The sequence below is a fragment of the Amblyraja radiata genome, chromosome 24, assembly GCF_010909765.2.
Source record: "Amblyraja radiata isolate CabotCenter1 chromosome 24, sAmbRad1.1.pri, whole genome shotgun sequence".
Taxonomy (NCBI): Eukaryota; Metazoa; Chordata; class Chondrichthyes; order Rajiformes; family Rajidae; genus Amblyraja; species Amblyraja radiata.
In genome coordinates, this window is record NC_045979.1 from 29,836,403 (window position 1) to 29,857,203 (window position 20,801).

Sequence of the window (20,801 nt, forward strand, 5' to 3'; positions counted from 1 at the left end):
GATCACGCATTCACACAAGCTCTATATTATCCCACTCTCTCATCCATTCCAGAGACACATTTGGGACAATATTTGCAGAGGCCAATTAACCTGCAAACCCGCATGTCTTTGAAATGTAGGAGGAAACCAAAGGAAACTCATCTACCTCAATGAAGCCCTTTGAACTATCTTTAATCAAATTTCATCAGAGTTCAATCTGATATCTTTGCACTAAATGTTGACCCTTTATCCTTTATTTATGCACAATGGGCGGCTCGATTGTTTGCACGTAAAGTATTTTCTTTGAATGTATAGCGTGCAGAAAAAAAGATTTTCACTGTACCTCGGTACCTGTGACAATAATAAACTAAACTAAGGTAAACTCCACACAGACAGCATCCATGGTCAGAATTGAACCCGGGTCTCTGGCGCCGTGAGGCAGCAGTACTACCAGCTACGCCACTTGGTTCTGGAAAATTGTGGAGGATTCGAAGATGGTGCAGAAGATGTTTACCAGAATGATATTAGTTTAGAGACACAGCGCAGAAACAGGCCCATCGAGTCCACACCGACCAGCGATCCCCGCACGTTAACACTATCCTGCACGAGGGACTATTTTTATGTTTATACCAAGCCAATTAACCTACAAACCTGTACGTCTTTGGAGTGTGAGAGGAAACAGAAGTTCTCGGAGGAAACCTACGCAGGTCACGGGGAGAACGTACAAACTCCGTACAGACAAGCACCCGGAGCCTGGATCGAACCCGGATCTCTGACGCTGTAAGTGCTGTAAAGCAGTAACTCTGCCACTGCGGCACCGTGCCGCCCTGTGGTTCATATTTTATTAGGGTTTTGTCCATATTGCAGCAACCAGAGAGGAAGAGAGAGAGAGTGAGGGAGGGAGCGAGAGAGAGAGAGTGAGAGTAAGAGAGAGAGATTGTTAATTTATTAAGAATATTTGTACGTTGGTGAAGAACACTAACAGATGTGTTCAGGTGCTTCTCTATTAATTACCAGTTACAGTCATAACATCATTGCATTAGCACTAAGGGCAAGGCCCAGCTATGATAGAGTCAGAATGAATTAAGCAGTGAATTAGCCTTGAGTCATCACAGGTATCTGCTGGGGAACTGTAAGTGGATGCATTTGTACCAGAGGAGTGGGAGAAATTAATAGGAAGCAGATATTATGTTCAATACTTTTGAATACGTGGACTACTTGGAAATCTTAATTAATTGCCTGTGACATAATTGCCTGTGAGCCCAATGGTTCATCCCTCAGCCAATCTTAATCTTCAGACTGATTTTGAATGCTATATTGTTCAGATCTCTTGTGTAATTTCACTTTCCATGTACCATTCCCTTCCAAACGGTGAACGACGTTGATCTTATTTTTTCGATACTAATCCCTCTCAGCTATTTCCTCCTCCTCTAATCTTCTTAAGGGCCTGTCCCACGAGCATGCGACCTAACGTGGTCGCTTGAGCCGTACGGCCTCGTGGGGCCGTCCCCACTTCGATCGCTGGAGAAGTATGGAGTTGTGCAGAGCTGGTCCCGACATCGCGCGGGGCTCCGAGAGACTGACCGTGTTCTAAAACTCCGCGCGGCAACGGCCTGCCGGCCCGCAGCCGCCTCGACGTCGTACGCACCACCTCGACGGGCGTGCGCAGCGTCTCAACGCCGTACGCAACGTCTTGACGCCGTACGTCACTCGCGAACTTCGCTCGAACTTCACGTCACTCACTCGACCTTCGCGCGGCCCCCGCTTCCGGTTTGGTCGCACTTGCCGCATGCAGGTCGCATGCTCGTGGGACAGGCCCTTAACCCTGTGAACCCTGTGAACCCTGTGAAAGAGGGAGAGCAGGAAGAACAAAGGATGACCTGGCGCGGGGGGTACTTTGTAACCTAGTCAGCGCCCTTTATGTGGTGACTGTTTTCATACCTTGGGTATGCAGGGAAAGACTTTCACTGTAACTTGTCACATGTGACAATAAAGTAATCATTCATTTAATCATTCATTCATTCATTCATTCATTCATTCATTCATTCATTCACAGTTCCTCCAGCAAGTGAGGGCTTGAGTACATGGACCACTTTAGTTTAGAGATACAGCGTGGAAACAGGCCCTTCGGTCCACCAAATCCACGCCGACCAGCGAGCCCCGCACATTAGCAGCTCTTAAAGATAGCGGAGTCAGGGGATATGATCACATTAAATGGCGGTGCTGGCTCGAGGGGCCGATTGGCCTACTCCTGCACCTATTGTCTATTGTCTATTGACTATCCTACCTACACACACTAGGGACAATTTACACATACACCGAGCCAATTAACCTGCAAACCTGTATGTCTTTGGAGTGTGCCTCGAGACATGGTGGAGGTCGGGTGGGCGAGGAGAGGGACGTGGGTTCATGGGCCAAAAAACCCACGCGCTCACAGGGAGAACGTACAAACTCCGTACAGACAGCACCCGTAGTCAGGATGGAACCCGGGTCTCTGGCGCTGCGTCACCGTGCCGCCCGTGAATGCGCAGTTGTGGATGTAGCCCAGCCCATCACATAGACCAGTCTCCTCACCATTGACTCCATCTACACTTCACTCTACTTTGGAAAAAATCAACGATTTGTCCCAATCCGATCATTTCTTCTTCTTCGCATTCCCAATGGGAATATGATACGGAACATTGGACAGCATGCAACACAAACCTTTTCACTGTACTGTACAGGGTGGTGAATCTGTGGAACTCATTGCCACAGAAGGCTGTGGAGGCAAAGTCAATGGATATTTTTAAGGCGGAGATTGACAGATTCTTGATGGGTTAGGGTGGCAGGAGTTTTATGGGGAGAAGGCAAGAGAATGGGGTTGAGAGAAAAAGATAGATCAGCCATGATTGAATTGCGGAGTAGATCTGATGGGCCGATTGGCCTAATTCTTCAACCTATAACTTATGAACCTATGAACTTACCTCGGTACACATGACAATGATAAACCTACACCTAAACATAGCAGCATCTCAGGTCTTAGATCCCAGCATTATTTATAGAAACATATAAAATTATAAAAGGACTGGACAAGCTAGATGCAGGAAAAATGTTCCCAATGTTGGGCGAGTCCAGAACCAGGGGCCACAGTCTTAGAATAAAGGGGAGGTCATTTAAGACTGAGGTGAGAAAAACATTTTTCACCCAGAGAGTTGTGAATTTATGGAATTCCCTGCCACAGAGGGCAGTGGAGGCCAAGTCACTGGATGGATTTAAAAGAGAGTTAGATAGAGCTCTAGGGGCTAGTGGAGTCAAGGGATATGGGGAGAAGGCAGGCAGGGGTTATTGATAGGGGATGATCAGCCATGATCACGGTGAAAGGGCCAAATGGCCTCCTCCAGCACCTATTTTCTATGTCTCTATGTTTAAGAAACAGTTAGACAGGTACATGATAGGGCAAGTTTGGAGGGATGTGGACCAAAAGCAGGCATGTGGGGCTAGTGTATCTGGGACATGATGGCCCCTGTGGGCAAGTTGGGCCGTAGGGCCCATATCCACGCTGTACCACTCTATGACTCTTGCGAGACTGGAGATTATATATTCATTTAGGTCATCTCAGATTGTATTCTGGTTGCTGGCTACAGATTCATTAACAACTCTGCATGCAAGGTGATCTAATATGTCAGAGAATAGGTCCTGCTCATTATTCTGTTGCGGTTATTTTTTTTCGTGGAAGAAACATTTGACACATACCTGACCCTGGGCTCCTCAGTATAAATCTAGAGATTTTACAATTGATGAAACAACTCAGGAAAGGTCTGAAGAATGGATCTATAATTGAACCTCGTTTTATTAAAAATTAATGATCTGGTCTTACAGCATAATCCAGGTTAATTTGATGCCAGCTATATTACGGTCCCTTCCCCCAGTCCCTGGTCTAAGTTGCCTTTTAAGTCTGTGTTTAACGTGGTTAAGTGATCCCAGAGGGGGGAAAGTAAAGAAGTAAATCACATGGGCCGGCACACAATGACGCAGCAGGTAGGGTTGCTGCCTCACAGCGCCAAAGTCCCAGGTTCAATCCTGACTTCCGTCTGTGCAGAGTTTAGGTCATAAGGTCTGAAGCAATAGGCACATAGAAACATGGAAAACAGGTGCAGGAATAGGCCATTCGGCCCTTGGAGCCAGCACCACCATTCAATATGATCATGGCTGATCATCCAAAATCTGTGCCCCGTTCCTGCTTTTTCTCCCCATATCCCTTGATTCCATTAGCCCAACGAGCTATATCTAACTCTCTCTTGAAAACATAGATGTAGAATTAGGCTATTCGGCCCATCAAGTCTACTCCGCCATTCAATCGTGGCTGATCTATCTCTCCCTCCTGAACCCATTCTCCTGCCTTCTCCCCATAACCTCTGACACCTGTACTAATCAAGAATCGGTCTATCTCTGCCTTAGAAATATCCATTGACTTGGCCTCCACAGCCTTCTGTGGCAAAGAATTCCACAGATTCACCACCCTCTGACAAAATAAATGTCTCCTCATCTCCCCTAGACTCTCCCACTAGTGGAAACATCCTCTCCACATCCACTCTATCCAAGCCTTTCATTATTCTGATGTTTACATATTCTCCTCGTGACTGTGTGGGTTTCCTCCAGTGCTCTGGTTTGTCCACCACCAACTGTGGAGCCCAACTGTTTAGTTTAGTTTAGTTTAGTTTAGTTTAGTTTAGTTTAGTTTAGTTTAGTTTAGTTTAGTTTAGTTTAGTTTAGTTTAGTTTAGTTTAGTTTAGTTTAGTTTAGTTTAGTTTAGTTTAGTTTATTACTGATGCCTCGACCAACTCTTATCTGCCTGCACATAATCCATATCCCTCCATTCAATAGACAATAGATAGACATAGACATAGAAACATAGAAACATAGAAAATAGGTGCAGGAGTAGGCCATTCGGCCCTTCGAGCCAGCACCGCCATTCAATATGATCATGGCTGATCATCCAACTCAACATGGCAGGTTCGATCTCCCTGCATATCCATGTGCCGATTATAGCCTCACAGCGCCAGCGACCCAGGTTCGATGCTGACCTCGGATGCTGTCTGGGTGGAGTTTGCACGTTCTCCCTGTGACTGCGTGGGTTTTCTCCTGGTGCCCCGGTTCCGTCTCACATCTCAAAGACGTGCGGGTGTGTAGGCAGTGGATGAGAAAGTGGGATAACATAGAACTCGTGTGAACTGGTGAATGATGGTCAGCGTGGACTCGGTGGGCTGAAGGGCTTGTTTTCATGCTGTATTTCTAAACTAAACTAATCTAATCATGGGCAAACCCCATAGAAACCAATCCACATCCTCAGTCTCTAGTACACCAATCTGCTTCACCGCCAATGTTTAATAGTGCTTACAACTTAATTGAAAATCTAGGAACAATTTGCCTTCATGGAAACGACGGGATATTAATATTTGTGCCAATACTGAAGAGAGAAGGAACAGCATTTCCCTCCAATTGTTTGGTAACTGGAGTTGTTTTAGCTGAGCGGCAACATTTATTTAAGAATCAGTTTTCAATTAAAGATTGTGCAACTAAATAATTTTCTGACGTAGCTTTTAATTGCGCTTTCCGTGTACAACAGGCACGGCCAAACGGTGGCGCAGCGTTAGAGTTGCTGCCTTACAGTGCTTGCATTGCAGGCTCGATCTCGCCGGCATTTAAAATCTCTAACTAAACCTCAAACAAAAGTGTACGCTGACTTCTTCATTGAACCTCACATCATCCCCCTCCAACTCAGTCCAGTTCCGTTTGATCTTCATATCCCGTCTTACAAGGCAGACTAGTCCAATGATGTATTATTGCTGAAGATGGTGCAAGGGCCAAACTAAAAGCCTTCTATTGATTCCTTCATAACATCTTCAAAATCAAAATCAAAAGTAATTCTCCAAGGCATTTCTTCACTCTGTTGCAGCATTGAATTATTTTTGCTCTCCTTATTTGATACTGTCTTATATCCAACTTATTATTTTTGCTCTGCAGAGCTAAATTGTACGCATGCCAGCTGTGAACCGATGAATCTGTTTAAGAGATGTTTTGGGAGTTTAGAGTTGGAGTTGAGAGCTACAGCGTGGAAACAGGCCCTTCGGCCCACCAAGTCCACGCCAACCAGCAATCACCCCGTACACGAGCACTATCCTACACACGCCAGGGACAATTTATAATTTGTACCAAAGCCGATCAACCTAACATCCTGTACGTCTTTTGGAATGTGGAAGGAAACCGGAGAATGCCGGAGAAACCCCACGCGGCCATTGGGAGAACGTGCAAACTCCGCACGGACAGCATCCGTGGTCAGGATCGAACCCGGGTCTCTGCTACCCTGCCTGCCCTGTATTATGTCCTCACTGTCAGATTTGAATTGGTGATGTTGTTGTTTGCAATCCGTAGTGAAAGGATTGGATAGAGTGGATGTGGAGAGGATGTTTCCACTAGTGGGAGAGTCTAGGACTAGAGGTCACAGCCTCAGAATCAAGGGACGCTCCTTTAGGAAGGAGATGAGGAGGAATTTCTTTAGTCAGAAGGTGATGAATCTGTCATTGCCACAGAAGTCTGTGGAGGCCGTTTCAATGGATCATTTAAAGGCAGACATTGATAGATTCTTGATTAGTACGGGTGTCAGAGGTTATGGGGTGAAGGCAGGAGAATGGGGTACTGAGGGAGAGAGGTTCAGCAATTGGGGAGGGGCAAGACACCAGCCCGCAACGTTGGTTGTGGGAGCGGATCTGCCAGAACCTCATTCCCTACTTGAGTAAAGACCAGAGGGTGTAGCTTTAAGGTGAGAGGGGCAAGGTTTAAAGGAGATGTGTGGGACAAAGGGCGGCACGGTGGCACAGCGGTAGAGTTGCTGCCTTACAGCGCCAGAGACCCGGGTTCGATCCTGGCAATGGGTGCTGTCTGTGCGGAGTTTTTTACGTTCCCCCATGTGACCTGCGTGGCTTTTCACCGGGTGCTCCGCTCTCCTCCCACACTCCAAAGACGCACAGGTTTGTAGGTTAATTGACTTCTGAAAATTGTAAATAGTCCCTAATGTGTGGGATAGTGCTAGTGTATGGGTTGAACGCTGGTCAGCATGGACTCGGTGGGCCGAAGGGCCTGTTTCCACGCTGTATCTCTAAAGTCTAATTCTGTTACACAAAGAATGGTGGGTGCCTGGAACGCACTGTCAGAGGTGGTGGTGGATGCAGGTATGATAGTGGCATTTAAGTCGTGTTTAGATCGGCACTTGGGTAGTGGGGTGGCTCGGTGGCACAGGCGTAGAGTTGCTGCCTTGCAGCTCTTGCTTCGCCAGAGACCCGGGTTCGATCCCGACTACGGGTGCTGTCTCTATGGAGTTTGTAGGTTGTCCCCATGACTATGTGGGTTTTCTCCGAGATCTTCGGTTTCATCCCACACTCCAAAGGCGTACAAGATTGTTGGTTAATTGGCTTGGCACAAGTGTAAATTGCCCCTAGTGTGCGTAGGGTAGTGTTAATGTGTGGGGATCGCTGGTCGGTGCGGACTCGGTGGGCCGAAGGGCCTGTTTCTGCACTGTATCTCTAAACTAAAATAAACTCAAAGGTACACAAAATTGCTGGGGAAACTCAGCGGGTGCAGCAGCATCTATGGAGCGAAGGAAATAGGCGACGTTTCGGGCCGAAACCCTTCTTCAGACTGTAAAGTAAACTCATGTCCCTTTTCCTCTCTCCCTGTAACATTATGTTTGCCATTAACCTAAGATAAGTCGTATTTGAGAGCAGGCTCTTAACCTAATAGCACATCTGCGGGATGTGGGTGAACAGTGATGCACAGACCCACCGCGAGGTTACTTTCACACTTTGCATCTCTTTGTCGCACTTTGTATCTACAATCATGTATTGTCTTTCCGCTAGCTGGTTAGTAAGCAACAAAAGCTTTTCACGGTACACGTGACAGGAATACTGGACTCTTTTTCCCCACCTTCAGAACATGCAATAGGTTCTTTCTCTCGGACTAAGCTTATGATTTTCTAACCTTGTGTGGTTTGATGTCAGACTTTGTATGATAATCGCGTTAGTGAGACACTTATCATGTTTTACTACTTTTTAATTATGTGTAGTATTTTATTACTTAATTGGACAGCACGCAAACTGAAGCTCTCCACGGTATCTTGGTACACGTGACAATAAAAACCTAATGGCAATTTCAACAGACACTACCAGAGGTCAAGATTGAATCCAGACTCTGGAGCTGTAAGGCGACGGCGATGATTGCGACACTACCACGCTGCAATGATGCATTGCTCAATTAAATGCGTCCTTGATGTCAAGGGTAGACAATATTTCCTCACCTCTGGAACCCGCATATTTGGACCCAGGGCAGCATGGTGGTGCAGCATTAGAGTTGCTGCCTCACAGCGCCAGAGACCCGGGTTCGATTCAAACTTTGGCTGCTGTCTCTACGGAGTTTGTACGTTCTTCTTGTTTTAGTTTTAGAGATACAGCACGGAAACGGGCCCTTCGGCCCTCCTGGTCCGCGCTGACCAGCGATCTCCGCACATTAACACTATCCTACACTCACTAGGGACAATTTTTACATTTACATCAAGCCAATTAACCTACAAACCTATAAGTCTTTGGAATGTGGGAGGAAACCGAAGATCTCGGAGAAAACCATGGGGAGTTACAGGGGGAACATACAAACTCCGTACAGGCAGCACCCGTAGTCGGGATCGAACCCGGGTCTCCGGAGCTGCATTCGCTGTAAGGCAGCAACTCTACCGCTGCGCCACCGTGACTGCCACGGGTTTTCTCCCGGTGTTCCAGTTTCCTCCAAACTCCAAAAATCAGACAGGTTTGTAGGTTGATTGGCCTGCATCATTAATTTAGGGCGGCACGGTGGCACAGTGGTTGAGTTGCTGCCTTACAGCGTCAGAGTCCCGGGTTCGATCCTGACCACGGATGCTGCCTGTGTGGAGTTTGCACGTGGGATAACATGGGTTCATTGGCTTCGGTAAAGGTTGTGAGTTGTTCCTGGTGTGTAGTATAGTGCTTGTGTACGGAGTAATTGCTGGTTGGTACAAACTCGTTGGGCCGAAGGGCCCGTTTCCGTGCTGTATCTCTAAACTAAACAGAACTGAATAAAAGCTGTGATGAGATCTGTAGCCAAATGTTGTTGCCAAAACCCAAAATGACCACCAGTGAGTAGCTGGCGACACAAGGAACTGCAGATGCTGCAATCTTGAGCTAAGCACAAAATGCTGGAGGAACTAAATGGGTCAGGCAGCAGCTGCGGAGGAAATTTGGGATGGGACCCTTCTGTGTCAGTGTGAATAAGGATCCCAACTCGAAATATCATTTGTTCATTACCTCACGGCCAGATCCATTGAGTTCCTCCAGTGCTTTGACTTTTGCCATTTAGCTTAGTTTAGAGATACAGCGCAGAAACAGGACCTTTGGCATCACCGGGCCCGCGCCACCAGTGATCACCCCGTACGCCAGCACTATCCTACACACACTAGGGACTATCTACAATTTTACCAAGCCAATTACCCTACAAACCTGTACATCTTTGGGGGAGGAAACTGGAGCACCTGGAGAAAACCCACGCGGCCACAGGTAGAACGTGCAAACTCCACACATACAGCACCCGTGGTCAGGATTGAACCTGGGTCTCTCGGCACTGTAAAGCAGCAGCTCGACCATTGTGCCACCGTGCTGCACTGTTGGTGAGTTGGTATTGGGTAGGCGGCTGCCATATGATAGCACTATCGACACCGCCTTCCATGCTTCTCATTTCACCATTGTCATCAGGAAGAAGGTACAGGAGCCTGAAAACTGTAACGTCCAGGTTCAGGAATAGCGTCTTCCCTACAGCCATCAGGGAATTAAACACAGCATCAAATAAACTCTGAGCTCTGAACTGCAAAAGACTATATTATTATTGCACTATAGTTGTTATTTATTGACCTTTTTTTTCTCTCTTCTCCCGTTATATACAATGTTTACATATTCATATATTCTGTTGTGCTGCAGCAAGTAAGAATTTCATTGTCCCATCCGGGACATATGACAATAAAACACTTTTAACGCTTGAGGACTTTTCGAGGACTTAAAGCAGCCCAGTTAAATGGTTATTAGTTGGATTCGATTTGTTTCGTCAATGTTGTCAGTTCGATGCCAGTGAGGTCACTGTAGTGGAACCATCAGTACAGTCCTGACATCTACACAGCATCAGCAAAGAATTACTTAATTAAGTTAAAAGATAATCGATCACATTCCTGCCCCTGGGGTGGAGGACCAGAAGTTAAAAATATTGAAAGATTCTTGGATCATAAGGCTAAGACTTTATTTTAGTTTTAGCTTTCAGAGATACAGGATGGAAGCAGGCCTTTCGGCCCACCGAGTCCACACTACTTGAAGGTCGCTTCTGTAAATGATCCCTAGTCGTGTAGGACAGAACTACAGTAGTGGATGGTTGATTACTGCTCTGGAACCAATAATGTTCCATGTCTTTAGTTTAGGCACCCACCATTCTTTGCGTAACAGTTTAGTTTTAAGATACGATACGATAGAACTTTATTTATCTCAGGAGGGAAATTGGTCTGCCAACAATCATAAAAACACAACAAGATACAGGAAACATGAAATTAAAGTAACAAATAGAAAGTCTAGGATTGGGGATGTGCAAAGATTTGTGGTGGGGGGGGGGGGGTGGGGAAGAGAGTCAGTCCACCCCACGGCAGAAGGGGGAGGGGTTGTACAGTTTGATTGCCACAAGGAAGAAGGATCTCCTGTGGTGTTCTATGCTGCATCTCGGTGGAACCAGTCTGTTGCTGAAGGTGCTCCTCAGGTTGACCAGTTTGTCATGGAGGGGGTGAGCTGTATTGTCCCGGATGCTCCGCAGTTTGAGGAGCATCCTCCCCTCCAAGACCATCTCCAGTGCATCCAACTCTGCCCCCAGGATAGAGCCAGCCTTCCTGATGAGCTTGTTAATCCTGTTGGCTTCACCCTGCTGCCCCAGCACATGGCAGTGAAGAAGCTGGCTCTGGCCACATCCTGGTAGAACATCTGCAGCATTTTGCTGCCGACAGATACAGAGTGGATATAGATATGCAGAAAATGGAGGGATATGGATTATGTGCAAACAAGTAAGAATTGGGCTTGACATCCTATCCAACAAACATTGTGTGCTGAAGGGGCTGTTCTTATGCTGTACTGTTCTACATTCTAGGCAAGCTGCTACAAATTCAAAAGATATTTTGATCTGAGTTTGAAGAGCATTGACTGCAAGTGTAATGAAGCTTTGCTGAAATTATTTTGGGCTCTTGTGAAAATACTCCTGCAGTATTATGCACAGTTTTAGTCTATCCCCTAGGATGGCTTTTAGGATAGAAGTAATGCACCAAATCAAGTATGTAAGACCAGGAAGAGAAACGCAATTGGAAAACATTAGGGCTTGCTAATTTAATTATGAATTATCTAATAACTTCACTTAACTATTATCATTGTTATTTTGGTCCAAGTGGGATGAACACTTGGTTGTGGTCATTATGTTTCATTTATTTTTTTATGTTGAATAAAGCACTTCTATTACAGTTTCAATTCCTTGTAATGGGTGCAAGGTCCATAAGTGGCTGTATTTAACTGAGATGGATTGATTTATTAAGTTATTGTTCAACTTCCATTATAATGCAAAAAATATCAGCCCTTGTAATGTGCGGGGACATTTAAAAGACGAGTGCCAAGTGATTTGACTTGAGCACATGCTAAAAGTTAAATAACAGTCCAAGTTTTAGTCTTTAGACTTTATACTTTAGAGATACAGCATGGAAACAGGTCATTCTTGCCTCTGAGTCTACGCCGACCAGCCATCACCCCATGCACTAGCACTATCCTACACACTAGGGAACAATTTACAATTGACGAGAATTCTGCAACACCCTCTCTCGCTGCCAAGATGGGTCCCGGCCAGAAACGTCACCATTCCTTTTCGCCAGAAGTGCGGTCTGACCCGTTGAGTTATTCCAGCTCTTTGTGTCTATCTATGGAAATGTTAAAGTGCCCTCAGCCCTCATTACCTTCAAGGGGTTACTTGAAACTTGACATTACCATTCAAATCCATACACTGCCATCACATTTACTAATGGCAGAGTCCCTTACCGCTGTTGCAGTGATTCATGAGATCAGACCTTTGAAGCCGATGGTCTAAGATTGGGTCAAGTGCCTTAATTGCCAATAAAAAGGAAAATATTTAACCATTAGTGATGCCTACATCTCTAAACTAGTAAGCCACTTGATGCATTGCCCTTAAGTATTGAATTGAACTTTTGCTCCCTTTGATTTTTTAACTTTGCACCTTATTTGGGGATAATGTTTTAATTTCTGTTACCTCAGTTGGAGCACTATTTGCCTCCAGCATTTAAACAAATTACAAGTCTGTAGCTTAGTTTAGTTTAGTTTAGTTTAGAGATTCAGGTTTAGATCAGATCTCAAGTGCATGGATAGGACCCCTATCACCCATCAGACCATATCTTCTCCGTTCTGCCATCTGGGAATAGGTACAGGAGCATCAGCTGCAGAACCAGCAGGATGCTAAACAGTTTCTTCCCACAGGCAATAAAACTGGTTGTTCAAGAAGGAACTGCAGATGCTGGAAAATCGAAGGTACACAAAAATGCTGGAGAAACTCAGCGGGTGCAGCAGCATCTATGGAGCGAAATAAAACTGGTTAACGGACTGTGTCCCCTCCCCATACATCATACACCCAACACACGTAACCTCAGCCCATACTTTGACAGCTAGACACCTGTCAAAGCAAAGCCACTGTCCGGTCTGAATGCCTGTTTTTAGTTCAATTTTAAAGTCTATTTTAGATAAGTTAATTTAAAAGTTGTATGTATTTATTCTGTTTTTATTAACTGCCCTGACAGGAACTGATTGAGAAACAATTTTTCGTTTCCTCTCTGTATGTAAGTACTCAGTGAAAATGACATTCAAGTAAATACTGAATACTGAATAGGACAGGTCTGTAGGGATATAGGCCAAACGCGGGCAGGTGGAACTAGTGTAGCTGGGACATGTTGGCTGGTGTGAGCAAGTTGGGCCAAAGGGCCAGTTTCAACGCTGTATCACTCTATGACTCCATGCAGCATGGAAACAGGTCCTTCGACCCACTGAGTCTGCACCGACCAGCAATCCCCTCACATTAACTCTATTCTACACACACTAGGGACAATTTATACAAGCCAATTAACCTACAACCCAGTACGTCTTTGGAGTGTGGGAGGAAATTGAACATCTTAGAGAAAACCCGCGCAGGACACCGGGAGAACGTCCAAACTCAGTACAGACAGCACCCGTACTCAGGATCGAACCCAGGTCTCTGGCGCTGTAAGGAAGCAACTCTACCACTGCACCACCATGCCGCCTGTAAAGGAATGCCTTTCAACAAATAAGTCTGACGCACTTGCATCTAGAAGCAGTTGATCCCATGCAGGAATTGATAAGTAAATGCAATTTAACAAGATCAGCATTTGATCATTATGCTTCAAACTCATTTTAATTCCAACCAAATTTACAATAAATGTATTGCAAAACTTATTGGCAACCATTTTACAATTGAAATTGATCCTGTCCACGTTATCTATTGAGCTAGCAGTTTCCAAGCCTCTAGGCATTTAGCCTTTATTGCAATGGGTTTGGATCTCCCGGTTGCCAAACACTTTAACTCCCCTTCCCATTCCCTCATTGACCTTTCTGTCCTGGGCCTCCTCCACTGTTGGAGTGAGGCCACACACAAATTGCAACTCATATTTTGCTTGGGCAGCTTGCAACCCAGCGGAACGACATTGATTTCTCTAATGGCAAGTAACCCTTACATTCCCTCTCTCCCTGCCCCTCCCCCACCCTAGTCATCCTGCTAGTTTCACTGTTCGTATCACTTCATTATCACCTCTTCCACATCCAACAATGGGTCATTGTGGGCTCCTTGGCCATCAGTGCCGGCTCTTAACCCTTTCATGCCTCTAATTTCCCTCCCCGCTGACTCTCAGCCTGAAGAAGGGTCTCGACCCAAAACGTCACCCATTCCTTTTCTTCAGACATGTTGCCTGACCCCGCTGAGTTACTCCAGCACTCTGTGTCTATCTTCTGTGTAGACCAGCATCTGCAGTTCCTTGGTACACAATGACTTTTGTTGCTCAGCTCATGACAGGTGCTTTATAAACACATCTGTGAATCATAAACAGTGAACCATTTTGTGTCCATCTTAAAAATAAGCAGGTTTAATTGCAATCATAAAGAGGTGTTGGTCAGGTCACATCTGGAGTACTGCACACAGTTCTGACCCCAGTGGCTAATGTGGAAAGGGTGCAGAGCTGATTTACCAGGATATTGCCTGGATTAGAGGGTTTCAGCTACAAAATTCCTGGGATGGCAGGACTTTCATATGAAGAAAGACTGGATAGACTCGGCTTGTACTCGCTAGAATTTAGAAGATTGAGAGGGAGTCTTATAGAAACTTACAAAATTCTTAAGGGGTTGGACAGGCTAGATGCAGGAAGATTGTTCCCGATGTTGGGGAAGTCCAGAACAAGGGGTCGCAGTTTAAGGATAAGAGGGAAATCTTTTAGGATCGAGATGAGAAAATCATTTTTTACACAGAGAGCAGTGAATCTGTGGAATACTCTGCCACAGAAGGTAGTTGAGGCCAGTTCATTGGCTATATTTAAGAGGGAGTTAGATGTGGCCCTTGTGGCTAAAGGGGTCAGGGGGTATGGAGAGAAGGCAGGTACAGGATACTGAGTTGGATGATCAGCCATGATCATATTGAATGGCGGTGCAGACTCAAAGGGCCGAATGGCCTACTCCTGCACCTATTTTCTATGTTTCTAAGGGGACGATAGATAACATCTTCAATAGCTTTGGTGATAGGAACTGCAGGTAAGGAAAAGAACAACAACATGGACTCACAGCTAACACCATGGTCTCTTCTCAACTGCTAACAATTGGTTTCTGTGCCAATTTCGGAAAGTTATCCCCAATTGGGACAGGACTGCATGGACTAGAGACCCCCATCTAATACTGTGTTTAACCCTTCCTGGGTGGCACAGCAGTAGAGTTGCTGCCTCATATCGCCAGGGCCTGGGTTCAATCCTAACCATGGGTGCTGTCTGTTTGGAGTTTGCACCTTCTCCCTGTGACCTGACCCAGGATCTTCTCTGGCTTCTCCTATTTGCACATTCCAAAGACGTGCAGGTTTGTAGGTTAATTGGCTTTCTGTGTGCGGGATAGAACTGTTATACAGGTGATTGCTGCTCGGTGCGGACTCAATGGGACGAAGGGCCTGTTTTCATGCTGTATCTCTAAACTAAACTAAACATAATATATCTTTTTTTTTTTTTTATTGTCATTGCACGTCAGTCCAAACATGTAAATAGCATAGTATAGTATATCTTTATTGTCATTTTCCTGAGTACTCACATACCCAGAGGAAACAAAAAAACGTCGCTCAACCAGTGTCCATTCAGTGTGCAGTAAAAAATAAATAGAAATAAAAATACATATATCATGAACAAATTAAACACTCTACTCTCTACAGGCGTTCCGATCGGCAGTGGCACGACAGTGGCTCTGCTGCAGTGTGTCCAGGTTGGTGGTTGGTGCGCGATACTTTGGCAGGGGGCAAAGTCCGTTTATCAGTCTTATAGCCTGCGGGAAGAAGCTGAGGAGCATCCTGCTGGTTTTGCAGCTAATGCTCCTGTGCCTCTTCCCAGATGGCAGGATGGAGAATATGTGATGCGATGGGTGGTAGGGGTCTTTGATGATGGAGATGGCTCTGCTGATACATCTCTTCCTGTAGCAGGGAACTAAATAAGCTACGTTAAAAAGACCAAGCCATTTTTTTCCAGATAATGAAGAAAGTCAAAATAGCACATGAAACAAAAGCTTGTCATAGTATCTCAGTACCGATGACAACAAGAAATCAATATCAATACTTTGTTAAGGCCCGAATTCTCCTTTGAGAAGATGGCCATTGAGATGTTATGGAAACGAGCTACAAAGAAGGAGCACTTTTTCGGACTAAATATCATGCCCATTACAGATGATGGACATGACTGATCCAGCACAATAGTGTCTGGTTGTAACTAAGGGTTATCACTTCAATTAAAACGTGAAATAGAATTGCTCATTTTACTACTAGGAGCTGTGTTAATGATCAGCGTTTTATTGAGCCTGTAAGTCTTGCAAGAAGAGAAGATAAAATTGTACTACATCTGTTCACAATAATTGGTCTTTAGAGTTTGGATGAGGTAATCATAGAACAGGTGGACAGATAGATTGGAAATTGAACTAATTAGAAACGGCATTGCCTCTCCAGTGAGAATAATGTTACTTGAGCATAATGGCAGCAAAGAAATTAAAACAAAGTTATGTCCATCAAATGACTACCTGCCTCTCTTGTTGTGGAAGGGTCTTGTGGAAGAGCATTCTGTTGATGGTAAGACCTAACCATCTCTCAGATTTTTGGAATGGAATAGATATTCATAAGATCATAAGTGATAGGAGTAGAATTAGGCCATTCGGCCCTTCAAGTCTACTCCACCATTCAATCATGGCTGATCTATCTCTCCCTCCCAACCCCATTCTCCTGCCTTCTCCCCATAACCTCTGACACCCGTACTAATTAAGAATCTATCTTGTTTGGCTTGGTATATGTGCAAATAGTCCCTAGTGTGTGTGTGTGTGGGATAGTGTTAATGTGCGGGGATCGCTGGTCGGTGCGGACTCGGTGGGAAGAAGGGCCAGTTTCCGTGTTGTATCTCTAAAACTAAACTAAAATAAAATATAAGTGGGTCAGACAGCATCTCTGGAGAACTTTTTCTCGATCAGAAACGTCAACTATTCCTGTTCTCCAGCGATGCTGTTTGACCCGCCGAGTTACTCCACCTTTTTTGTGTCTATGTTCAGTTTAAACCAGCACCTGCAGTTCCTTCCTACACATCAACTCAGTACCCAGGGTGTGGGTTACCATGTAGGTTGTCAGAAGTGCTGTCTTTTGGAAGAAGCTTTCAGCAACGTTCCTACCTTTGCTTTCAGGTGGAGTTTCAAGTGCAATGGAGATCCCTCGGGTAGCTTACGACCTAACAGTATGAATACATTTGTTCTATATCACTCTGCATCACCATCTATATCTCTCGCTTCCCTTTGCCCTGACTGTCAGTCTGAAGAAGGGTCTTGACCCGAAACGTCACCTATTCCTTTTCTCTAGAGATGCTGCCTGACCCGCTGAGTCGCTCCAGCATTTTGTGTCCATCTTCGATGTGAACTATGAAATCTCCAATTTTAAGTAATATCCCCACCAGCTCCTCTCCCTCTCTCTCTCCTACGTGTTCCTACCCTAGTGTGCACCCATTTCTCCCACTATCCCACCCCAGTCACCCGATTCCTTTTGCTTCCTTCTCATTTGTCGTCGCTTGTTTCCCTACGATCCCTCCTCTTTCTTACCCTCCCATCCTCCCCATCTATATCCCTCCCTCTGGCTTTATATTTCACTCCCCTCCTTCCTCTGATACCCTTTGTCTCCTATTCACCACCTACCTTTGTCACATTCTCCACCCATTTAACAATGAAGTCATCGTGGATAGATAGAAAACGCTGGAGTAATTCAGCGGGACCTACAGCAACTTTGGAGAGAAGGAATGGGTGATGTTTTGGGTCGAAGAAGTGTCTCGACCAGAAATGTTACCCTTTCCTTCTCTCCAGAGATGCTGCCTGTCCCGCTGAGTTACTCCAGCATTTTGTGACTATCTTCGGTGTAAATCAGCATCTGCAGTTCCTTCCTATACAGGGCATAGTTCATGTTTGCTTACTAAGTCATTTACAGATTTCCTTGTTCGCTCTCATCCCTCCTCCTCTCAATGCTTCACTTGACTGGTTCAGGGGACGGCACGGTGGCGTAATTGTAGAGTTGCTACCTTACAGCACCAGAGACCCAGGTTCGAACCTCGGGTGCTGTCTGTGTGGAGTTTGTACGTTCTCAATGTGAACGTGTGGGTTTCCTCCGGGTGCTCCGGTTTCAAGAATAACATGATTTGTTCTCAGTAAAAGTACGATGAAAATACACGATACCTTCTTCCTTTTTCTGACTGAGTTTTGCCAATATTCTCACTTAATATTAACAAAGAATTGACGTCAAAAATACTAAGGACAGACAATTTTCAGTTTGAAGGAGAGGCAGAAAGCTTCTTTATAATTGCAGAATAACTGTATAATTGTGGAGCTGGTAGAGTTACTGCCTTACAGCACCCAGGTTCGATCCTGACCTCCGGTGCTTTTTTTGTGGAGTTTGCACGTTCTACTCGTGACCACGTGGATTTTCTACGGGTGCTCAGCGTTCCTCCCATATCCCCAAAACGTGCGGGTTTGTAGGTTAATTGGCCTCCGTAAATTGCCCACTGTGGGTGGAGAGTGGATGTGAAAGTCAAAGTCAAGTATCTTTTATTGCCATATGTCCCAAACAGAATAATACGCAGACACACGCACACGCAGACACTCACCAACACGCATGCAGACACACATGCAGAGACACACACGCAGAGACGCACACGCGCAGACACACAGAGCCACACACACATGCAGACACACACACACGCGCACGCAGACACACACACGCACGCACGCAGACACACGCAGAGCCACACACGCACTCACACACAAGAAGAGACACACACACGCTCACACACGCAGACACAACATACCCAGACGGACACATGTGTATATATATATATATATATATATATTGTAAGTGTATTGTAATTAACTTATTAGCCAAGTATGTAAAAACATACAAGGAATTTGATTTGCCATACAGTCACACCAGAAAAGCAACATGACACACAACTACATAAAAATTAACATAAACATCCATCGCAGCGCACTGTGACGGAAGGCAATAATAATAATATAGGACTAATGTGAATGGGTGATCGATGGTTAGCATGGACTCGGTGGGCCAAAGGGCCTGTTTCCATGCTGTATCTCAAAAATTACTAAAATACAGCCACATAGCTAATCGTTTTTGAGCGATGCCATCTTTTTAAGACCTTAAAAACAATCCACTTTATAACTCTCACTGGGAATTGAGCCGAGAGCCTAGGGTTCTCAAGTTGCAGATCACTCATTCTTTTAGTCCCATTAAAACAGTAAATTGCTGAGCAGTAATAGCTCGGAAGCTCTCTGACACTTCATACTTTCCACATTATAGTCCTCGACATAATAATGCATTCTCATTATAGGTCACTTCTCTGGCTTAGTCAGCTTGGGGCCTAAGACTCTGGATAGCTGAACGATGTTCACCTTTGAAATCTGCAATATTTCATTATCAACAAATCGGTGGTGGGCAAAAAAAAACCCCTCTGAATTTCGGCATAGATGTGTTCAATTCTTCAGGATGTTGAGAACCTTCAACTGGCTTCAATGGGTTAGAAGAATGCTGTGAGACTGGGCTCTTGCTGAATTCCTCTCTTGGAAAGGCATGACCAAAACATTCAACATCTGAAGAAGGGTCTCGACCCGAAACGTCACCCATTCCTTCTCTCCAGAGCTGCTGCCTGTCCCGCTGAGTTACTCCAGCTTTTTGCGTCTATCGATGAGTGATATTAGTTCCCTGTAACTCAATGGTTCAAAGATGGTTCAATATTACTGCTCTCTGACACATCAGCTCCTCTATATTCTGACCCAGAACTGATCAATGAGCTGCACCCAGTTGGCTTCCCAGTTTGTTCACGGTGGCGCAGCGGTAGAGTTGCTGCCTCACTGCGCCAGAGATCCAGGTTCGATCCTGACTACAGGTGCTTGTCTGTACGGAGTTTGTACCTTCTCCCCATGATCTGCGTGGGTTTTCTCCAAGATCCTCGGTTTCTTTCCACACTCCAAAGACGTGCAGGTTTTTTTGGTTATTTCGGTATAACTGTAAAATTGTCCCTTGTGTGTGTAGGGTAGTGTTCATTTCTTCTTCTTCTTGCGTATGGTGTGCACAGCCTAAAGTTGTAGGACAACTTGTTCTATTTGATTATGTACGCCAGGTTGATTGCATTTGTCGAAACAGGGCGGACCACGTGAAGGTTGCAATCTTCCACCCCAGGGAAGTGTTAATATGTGGGGATAGCTGGGCGGAGTGGACTCGGTGGGCAGAAGGACCTGTTTCAATGCAGTATCTCTAAACTAAACTTCAATAGTGTAATGGTGGTTCAGTGGTATTTATGTTACTGTTCTCTAACTCATCAGCTCCTCCAGGTTCTGATCCAAAACTGAGAATCCAAACTGCAAACAGTTGTCTTCCCAGTTTGTTCTATCGCAGTTTGTTCTATGTCACCCAGTATAGAAGTTGGGAGATTATGTTGCAGTTGTCTAAGGTGTTGGTCAAGCCACATTTAGAGTATTGTGTTCAGTTTTGGGCACCATGTTAGAGGAAAGATGTTGTCAAGCTGGAAAGGGTGCTGAGATGATGTACCAGAACATTACCAGAACTCAAAGGCGTGAGCTATAGGGAGAGGTTGAGCAGGCTGGGTCTCTATTCCTTGGAGCGCAGGAGGATGAGGGGTGATCTTATAGAGGTGTACAAAATCATGAGAGGAATAGATCGGGTAGATGCATAAAGACTTTTGCCCAGAGGAGGGGAATCAAGAACCAGAGGACATAGGTTTAAGTTGAGGGGAGAAAGACTTAATAGGAACCTTAGGGGTAACTTTTTAACACAAAGGGTGGTACGTATATGGTATGAGCTGCCGGAGAAGGTAGTTGAGGCATGCACTATCGCAATGTTTAAGAAACATTGAGACA